General features: G+C 43.3%; 1 protein-coding gene across 3 annotated transcripts in view; it reads left to right on the top strand.

Annotated features, from left to right (window-relative positions):
- The first annotated feature begins 5,275 nt into the window (after positions 1-5,275).
- The window catches only part of ESRRB (estrogen related receptor beta), a 158,765-nt gene continuing 154,550 nt past the window's right edge, over positions 5,276-9,490 (top strand). For 2 of the 3 annotated variants that reach the window (XM_064714449.1, XM_064714451.1), the window contains exon 1: positions 5,276-5,358. The gene's annotated coding sequence lies outside the window, so the exon portion shown is untranslated. The remainder of the gene's footprint in view (positions 5,359-9,490) is intronic. The other variant, XM_064714450.1, reaches the window with a different exon arrangement.

The raw sequence follows: 9,490 nt of genomic DNA, 5'->3' as shown, positions 1-9,490 counted from the left end.
ACAACCTCCCTCTACAAGCTTTTTTGTGTTCATTTATTAGATGTGGGTTAGCAGGTTCTGTTTGCAAGCTGAATACCCATTTTCTTATTTAAAGAGATTCCATTAAGGTGAAAGATGAAAATCAAAATGTTTGAATTTCTATTAATACCATTTTGGGACTGGACAGATTACTGCAAGGATAAGAAAATCACAATTGCAGCTAAGTACTGCAGTCCACATAGTTCCTTGCTCACACATTGCACCTCACACCTGTGCTAAGTGGGCATTTTGTGAGGAAAGTGCACTGTTTGCTCAACAGAAGCATAAAAGATGACACATGGTAAGTTGCTGTACACCTTATCTTCTCTCTGCTAATCGCTGTGGATAAAGTGATGATGGTGCACTACCATATGACTCAGAAACAACTGCTGAAAACCACAAATTTATTTCAGGTGAGTTACATCCCATGTGTATGTATACTTAAATGTAACTGTGTATTTGTCCCTGGGAAGAACCCAAAAGCTTGTCACAAATAACTGACAACTGGAAGAATCAGAGCTGGTCTATTTAGAATATGTCTACTCTGTCATTCTGCAAGTACCTCAAGTGTTTAGGATATGGATGAGTACAACTTCTACTGCTTGTCACTGAACTACTGCTGGTAATTGAAAATTGGAATGCAGTGTTCCCTGGAGAGTTTGTCATGGAGCTCAAGAGGTTAATATGTAGTTATGTGATGATACTATAATTTTATATGCATCTGCAGATACTGCTAATAGACATTAAAGTGGGCATTTACATCCTTATTATGGGTCAGTACTTGATGTCATAATAAAAAAGTCACATCAGAAAAGTACAGGATAAAAATCTGATTATGCACATTTTGGAATGTAAATGGCTTTAAAATTCAAATTGTCACCTGGTGGGAGGATCAGGAAGGAGTCAGAACAAGGGCAAAGGGGCAAAGCTGTGAGACACAAGGGGCAAGATAAAGGAGGAAGAAGAGACAGGCAGGAGTAGGCCTTTGCTTGGATAGTTTATATCCATATGAATACTATACCCCATTACTTAAGCCCTTCATGTCATCTCATTAAACATAAGCTTGAGTGAAAAGTGGACTTTGTAATGGAGTGTGAAGGTCAGTAAACTCCAGATCTTCTGTCTTTCTACAGATTTCAAATCTGCTCAGTGTTGTTAAGGCTAAAACATCATGTAGGTTAATGCAGGGTGTGCATTTGTAAAGCAACATCAAAGCTAATGAAGTTTTAAGGCACAACAACAGCTGAAACTCTCTCATAAGTCTGCTCTAAGTAAACATACTGGCAAAGCTGTAACTACTGGCCCCAGAGCTTGAGGAGGGGAGGGTACTGAGGAGACAGACTTTGAGTTCTGAAGGGCTGTGTAGCTTAAAATCAGTGGAGAAGTATCATGAGGACTGGAGTAGCATGTGTGATGCATGTGCAGCTGGATACATCAGGATACAGTGAGTTCAGTTGCACTCAAAGAGTTTCCAACATCACCTTGAGTGTCTGTGGGAGCTGAAACCCTAAAGCATGTAAAAATTTGGAAGGGTGTTGACATTCTATTTCTGCACTAGTTTTTCATCCAAGCACATCCTAAAGCACTCTAAAAAGTCTGCAGTTGACTGAAATGTGAGGAATTTTTTGGTTGGAAATACAGGATGCAAGGCCCTGAAGTGGGGTAAACGGTTTATGACTGATGGAAGGAAAATATTTGTCCTTCCATCTCCACTGCATTGTTTCTTCATGCTTGGCTGTAAGCTCCTGCTATTTGCCTTTCCCTCCTTTGACTCCTCTGAGTCACATAAACCACTTCAACTGCAAAAATTGACTTGGTTTCTGCTGTTTTATTCAGTTGATTTGGCTTGATTGATGTGTGCGAGGAGTGCTAGAGGCAGCCCAAGGCATGATGGCAGGATTGGGACTGGGGGCTTGGATGGGCTGGGAGAAAGTCCTCGGAATAATGGTTTGAATGAGGAAGACTCAGACAACTGGCAAGCACTAAGGTTTTAACTTCGGCTCAATTGTTTACAGATCTGTGCCAGCCACCCCATGGTCTCCAGGGATTCAGCAGCTCATAGGAAATCCACACAGTACAAGGCTGCAAGAGGGGCTTTGAGGGAGTGCTAAAATCACATGGCCATAAACTGCATATACCTCTTATCCCAGGTGTTCCTTAAGGGTTTTGACACTATCTTTAGCTGAGGAGGGAAGAGACATTTCCTGTGACATAACTGCATATGCTTCCTAAATAGGGATTATGGATGAAAGGGTCTTGGCTGCTCTAGAGAGCCCAAAGTGTAGTTTACATGGGTGTCTTCTCTTTTGGGGTCTGATTTATCTATGAAGCACAATGAATGATGGGGCAAAATTATTGAAAATGCTTGGTCTCTCTATGCCATGTTGTTTGTGATGAGAACCAGCTTTTCTGGTAAATGAAAATGTTGTTAAAAATGCTATCTATCGTTTGCAGCAGCTTTCAGTAAAAATACTGAAATGTTGAGGCCCACAACAGTGCTATTTTGAGATCTGATATAAGGCAATATTTTGGGATCTGATATAAGGCAATTTTCTCAGGAAAATGGGAGGCACAGAGAGAAGTTAAAATTTTGCAAGGATTATAGGGCAGATCTGTAGCAGACCTGAAAGGCTTTGGAAATTGCATGACTAGAGGCCTTATATTTCTGTGTGCCTACACTAATGAGGTGAAATAAAACTCCAACTCCATTCAGTGGATCAGTGAGACACCAAGCAGGCTGGTGGCAATCAGTCAGCTACTGAGTCATTTAGTGATTAATGGATCCTTCTTTGTGAATGGGCATGTCCCTTGGCTGAGATTGCTTTAGGCTGCTGAGAGAACAGGAATGGAGAAGTCCATCCCCCTGTTTGCAATTAGTGTTTGTTATTAAATGCTGACAGTGTGTTCTCTCCTCTCATGTATCTCATCTTTGTTTATGTACTGGATGTTGGCACAGGCTTCTGTGCTGTAATGTCTTGAATTAGCTGCTGTTGAAAGGAGTCCAAGGAGCAGTGTGCTCTGAGGAGGACAGGAGGGTGGGAGAGTGGCTTGGCACCAAAAGAGCAGGAGCAATTCTAAGGGAAGGATGAAAATGGGTTTAGTTAAGTGGGAGGCTGGCAAGGAGCAGCAATGAGTCTGTGCACGTCTCTGCTCTCATATGTGAGGCCAAACACTTTGATGGGAATGAGGAGCTGCATAAGAAGTGTGACCAATGGCAGGAAGGGGAGATAGCCTTGGAAATGGTTTGGTGGAAGGGGATTTTGGCAGACATGGTATCTTTGGGGAGATAGATGGTGCTTGAGTTAGGAAGCGTGGGACCTAAGAGGGGGAGACTGCAATTACTGGGGATTACCATAGGGATAGAAATATATAGAGAAGTAGTAACAAAACTCAAGCTGTCTGTGGAGGATGAGGAAGAGACTAAAAGCAGAGAGAAGGATGGAGAAAAAAAATACTGTCATATCTGAACTCCCAGCTGATTTGAAGGGCATCACTAGGTGTGTAGGACAACAGAGTGGCATCAGCCCTCTGACTGGGAGAGCAGACTTATTCCAAATCTGTGGGTTTTACACAGCACCTTGGATGTTTAAGATGCAATATCTGGGCTAAATACTAAGGCAAGTGCAATGGCTGAAGCTCTCTGCCCTTCCCTGTGACGCTGCAGCAGTGTGTGGCATAACAAGCAGAATTGGCCATTTTGTAAGTCAGGTCTTTCATGTGTTTGTGTGATGAGAAAAAATGTAGCAGGATCTACAAGGAAGAGGTATAGTTTGGTTATAAGAGGCCAGGACTTTGAGCTCTGTCTCCTGCAGCCCATCTGCTCAGAGTGGCTACAACAGGTTATTTTAAGATGAGAGGTAAACCCAAAGTGAGTTTATTTTTCTTTCTCTAGGAGTTAGGTACCATCTCTGCCACTCCTCTCCTGCTTTCTTCAATAGGGGGATGAAATGTTAAATAGGAATAAACAATTTATCTTGTTGGAGTGCTACTTGGTTATAAAACTTATCATGTTTCTTTGCACAGTGGGAATAGACAGGGAAGGTAGCATGAGGCCAGGTTTGCCTCCATTGGATGCATTCACTCACTGTCAGCCTGTGACCTGACTGGTTACAGACTTGTTTGGTCCATCTGAGTCCAGGTGGCTTTGGCAGTTGCGCCAACTAGAGCCTTGATGTTCACTGGTCACCTGGAGTGGAGTGGGACAAACACTGGTTTATTGATCACCAGGTGATCTGTGGTAACTGCCCCTCTGTGTTTTGTGGTTTTGTCCTCTGAATATTTTGCTCTAGTCTCTGCAAACTTTGCTCCAGAGTATCTTTGACAGCACAACTGACTGCTTCTAGTTACTTCAGATATTTTGGACGCACAGCTCTGTTACTCCAGAGCTCATTTGTTGGAGCAAATTGAGGTCCACATCACCAGAAGGATACCTTGCTCCAATCTGTACTCACCTAGCCCAATTGGAGTGAGCATTTTTACCTTTTCCTATCTCATGCTTAGTCTTTCTTGGTTTTCCCATCCCTCTGATGCTGCTCTGCCACTGCTTCTCCCCCATAGCCCACATTCAGGTGTGGCTGTTTAAAAGCAATCTCTGTCAATATTTGTCATTAATCTGTTTCCATTTTTATTTATAAAAGAGAGAGAGAGAGTGAGAACAGAACAGCAGCAGTAACAGGGCAATTGCAGATGAATAATGAAAGGATTCATCACAGCCATACCAGGATATATATATTTTTTGCAGCCAAGCGAGACGGATTCCCATCACAGCTCGGGGACTCGTTCCACACAACCACTCATCTTTCATGCTGGGGGGAAGGGAAAGGTGGAGACAGTATCATTATGGATGTAACAGGGCTCTGAAGTGACTGGTCAAGGTTGCTGCTTCAGTCACAAGGAATCTGCTTACAGGAATTTTTTTTCCAGCAGGTGTTATTGCCTGGTAAAGTGGCCTTCTACAGCAGCCTGCCACTCGTGAAAGGGAGGCTTAGGCTTTGCTAACAGGGACGCTTGCTAAGTGTTCAAGTCACCAAGGAAGGACACGATGTCCAAGAGAGGATTTCACAGGAGTAACACACTTGTCTTGTGGAGGGATAGAATGTAAGAAAATATAGTGCAGAAGGTAGTCTCACACCTGAGGAGTTGCAGCTGTACTAATCACCACAGATTAGGAACAGGCCTGCCCTTAATAGGCCACAGCTGTGTTCAATAAGAAGACGAGTGCTACAAAAGAGTGGGTTAGCTGGGTGAGGAGAGAGCTGCAGTTTGTGGGCTGTGCTGTGAAGAGAGATGGAGTTTGTTAGCTGTGCTGTGAGGAGATGCCCATAAGAAATCACCAAGAAGGTATGGAACTTTTGAAATAAGATGACAACACTGTCTGAGACCGAATGAGGGACGCACTGGGCAATGCAGGAGTCTCTCATGTTTTTGTCACTTGAGCCCACTCTCAAGTTCTCTGTCATATCAGCAAACATCTCTGAGCTTGCCCTGTACCAACTTTACAAATTCATCTGTCCTGTTGAACACAAATGTTTTGTTCTTCTTGTTCCCTTTTAGCAGGTTAGGTAAATAAAAATTTGTCAGATGGGAGTGTTGAAGCATTCTGGGGTCTGGAAGGACTCTGTGAAGCCAGAGGGGAAAGAACTGCTATTTAATAAATGATGAAAAAACCCCAACAACAACCAAAGAACCAAGCCCAAAAAACTACCCCACAAACAAACAACAAATGCCTGAAATATGTCTGATTGATTGGGGTGTGCACTCAAATCCAGAAAGGTCTCTGTTTTCTTCCACCTGCCAGGTCTGGGGCAGCAGTGTCACTGCTTCAGTGCCGATTGACTCTGTGTGCCTGGATGCACACAGGTGTAGTGGTTATATTCTTCCACAGCTGAAGAGATCATCTGACTCTCCAGCCCTCTTGTGCTTGTAGTGAGGCAATCCAGGCAATGCAGTTGCCATTCTGAGGCAGAGATGAGCTGTGCTGAGTAATTCTCAGATGCAGAAGTGCACTTACTGTCTGCTCCTGGGGCTTGGAGGGTCTGAGTTTAAGGAAAGAGCATAACATGTGACTAAATTTTTCCATCTAGGAAAGCATAAATGAGGTTGATTTAAAGAGCAGGATAGTCTTATTTTCAGGTGCTGCAATAACATGTATTGCTGGTTATCAGTTCTACCTTTGGAGACTGCATCAGCCCATAAAAAGCACAAAAGACCTTGTCCTAAGGGACTGTGTATTTGTCAGGCCTCTTGGCATCCTGGAGCACTTCATGCATCTCTGACAAGGCAATAACATAAGGGTATTCCTGTATTAAATACTTCTTCCTCTTAATTAAAGCTATTGGAGGCAATCCCAGTTGGATGGGAGGGTCCAATGAAATGCTACAGCTGAAGTGATCCTTGAAAGAGTAAGGCAAACAAATATGGTGCTTTGGTGGACCCTTAGGACTGTTGTCTTGGCAGGGAGAAGAGTTGTGACCCATTCTATTCCAGACCCTGCTAGTGCTCAATTTTTCCTGTATAAAATCACAGCTTTGCCTGCTGTAGCGGGATCAGGGAAAACTGACTTGTTTGTCAGGTAGCCCCTTTATTTCCCTTTTGTACCCAGGGAATGCAGTGCAGTGCTTAGACTCAGCTTTTACCATTCTGGCTCTTTCCCTTTGGGAAACCATTTGGTCCATTTCCCCATATTCTGGCACAGGTTTATGACATGTCATTATGAACTGGATGTCATCCACTTTGGCTACATGATCTAGCTCCATTTATACATCCTACTAGGTCTCCATTTCCATCCCTAGATAAGGGCTCTTGGTTGCTCAGCATCGAGAAAGATTTTCTGTTGAATATGGAAATTCTTGGTCTATACAAGAGGAGGAAGCCTCTATATTTTTTTTTTTTTTTTTGTATCCTCATAGGATCAGGTCCCTGAAAGCAGTTAAGAGGCTGTTATTGCTCATGGTCACCTCCTGACCTTGCCTGGATATAGCCAAGTGTTTGGACATTAAGGGAAAACAAAAACACTCATCAGCTTACTTGTGCTTGCAAAAACTGGGTTTCATGGGCAGGTGAGAATCTTGAGCAGTTCTGGAAATGCTGTGCTCCTTCTGTTTGTCTTGGTGGCATTATGGATATTAGAAAGCTTGCTTTGTCACAGCCTGGGAGATTGCCTTGCTTCTAACTGGTGCTTTCCAGGTAGATATAAACTTGATGTGTAATAAATTAATAGTAACATGTTTGTGGAGGAGAAGGTTCTCTTCTGATTCCTACCAGTGGATTGTTTATGGCATCTCATCCCTCTGGTCCCTTTGTCCCAGTGACACTCTGACTGAATTCTTTTGTTTCAAGTTTTTAGTGGCTCCATGCAGTGACTAACTTAGGGCATTCATTATTTGGTCTCCATGTCTATTCTGTCTAGACCCCTCCTCTTCCTCCAAACACTCCCAACCAAACCAACAAACAAGTAGCTGGTGGCTGCATTCTGTTGAAGGTCCCAGTTTCCAGGGCTTCTTGCTGTGTACCCACTGACACAGACAGCACCATGGCACAAGGTGATGACCAATTCTCTGTTGCAGGGTATCACTGAGCGCTATATCACTATTTTGCATTTAAGTAACAAAGATAGATTTTCTTTAGCCTTGAACAATCTGTAAAATATTGCATGTAAGAAAATTGTCTTGCCAAAGGCTTGTGGTGCAGCAGCACACAGTTTTTTTACTGGAGATGTCTCCTCCCAGACATGTAGGCTCTTCTCAATTGGAAATATTTAACACCCTATTAGTTTCTGATGTGTGCTTTAATATATTGGTGATCTCAATGTTCCCTGGGAGGCTTCAAATTATGAGGCTATAACAGGTGCAGGTTTGCATAACCTTCTTTGAAATGCTTCACTCCATCTGATCCAAACTTAGGTTATTTTAGTGTGAGGGTGCTGAAAAATCTGCTCGATATCATATCAGTGGTGGACAAAGAGTTCTAAACTCCTCCAAAAAGGGTTGTGTAAAGAAAATTGACCACGTAGTCTTCTGGAAAATGCAGTACTTCAAAGAATCTGAGGACCAAGGTGCCCTGAGCTACTGCTGTAACCTGTGGGATCTGTGTAAATTCAATCTTTCCTTTCTTTCTGTACTCCTATAGTCCCTAGAAGGTTTTGGTTAATATTGAAGTCCATCTTCCTCCAAGGCTCTACAAACTTTGAATAGGAGCATTTACTGTTTAGAGAACATACTGTCCAAGCAGAGAAGGATGTGGGTGTAGGCCACAAGTGGTAAAGGTGAGGAAGGGCAGGATGATACATGATCTGTTATGACATCAGTGGGAAATGAAATGGCAAAAAAGAGATGCTGCTGAACTCTTGATTGCTGAATTAGTTTTCTTTAACCTTCAGGACCAGAGCCAGGGCATCTCAGGATGCTAGCTAAAGCACAATGGAAGTCATCAGGGAAAGATACATGTATGAAGGTATGTGCAGGCAGGAAGAAGACCCAAGATAAGAGGTAGATTTGTTTTAAATAGAGATCTAGCTGGAACTCACATTTTGGAGATGTTAGTGGAGAAATATGGTTTGGGTTGAAAGCTGAGCAATTTTTTGTACCTTGTATCTTGACCTATTGTCAACCTTCTTTGGATTTTTTAATTTTGAAAGCCAGACTGCCCTGCTGACTGTGTGCATGCATTTAATTCTGTGTAGGCCCTACCAATGCAGTGGGAGCCAGCTAGAGAATGGTGTGTGCCTGTCCCCAGGCTTCCTTCCTTGTGTTCTTTCTTTCTGGTGAAGGAGGCACAAGAGGAGACGCAGGCTCAATATAGATCCATCTCAGGTTTGAGGCCTGAGCTGGGGAAGTGCTTTGCTGGTGACAGTGGCATGGTGATAAGTGCCCTTCTGTTTTCTGCAGTCTCCATTATTTGCATTTCACAGCTGCTTTCAATGAAAAGGCGCCTCTTTCTAAGTGCAGTGTCAGAGGCCAAACTGTTACCTGTGGGAATAGTATTTTCTGGGCCTATGCTATCGAGTGGCAGCAGCTCAGCAGTGTCTTCCCTGAAGAGGTCGGTCACCCCACTTGTTGCTTTGCCAGGGCTGCTCTCAGGTAATTCCTTCTTGTCTGATGGCATGAAGGCAAAGCAAATCTCTTGCTGATTCCTGCAGCAGTGAGAAGAATTGAGGAGTTGTAATGATTTCAGCCAGTTTCTGCTGCATATTTCTGGTTAAGGACCTAAAGGCAGTGCTGGCATCAAGGGGCATGAAGGTGTTGAGTCCTACTCTGCCTGGGTCTGAAAAGCTCTAAAACAATGAAAAGGGCTGTTTCAGCTGTTCTTGTTTGCAACAGCTATGGTGGCTGATGGGCTCAGCTTAGCTAGGGCAGAGACTTTGGGTTCTATCTGAGGAAGCATTGAACTCAATAAGCTTTATAAGGACTGAAAGTCTGGCAAATGGGCTGGGCTCTCCCAGACTGTTTTATGTCTTATTCAAGTGCAGATATCC

This window comes from Zonotrichia leucophrys, chromosome 5, assembly GCF_028769735.1.
Source record: "Zonotrichia leucophrys gambelii isolate GWCS_2022_RI chromosome 5, RI_Zleu_2.0, whole genome shotgun sequence".
In the NCBI taxonomy this organism is placed as follows: Eukaryota; Metazoa; Chordata; class Aves; order Passeriformes; family Passerellidae; genus Zonotrichia; species Zonotrichia leucophrys.
The sequence above is the reverse complement of the archived record's forward strand: the minus strand, read 5'-3'. Positions and strand labels throughout refer to the sequence as shown.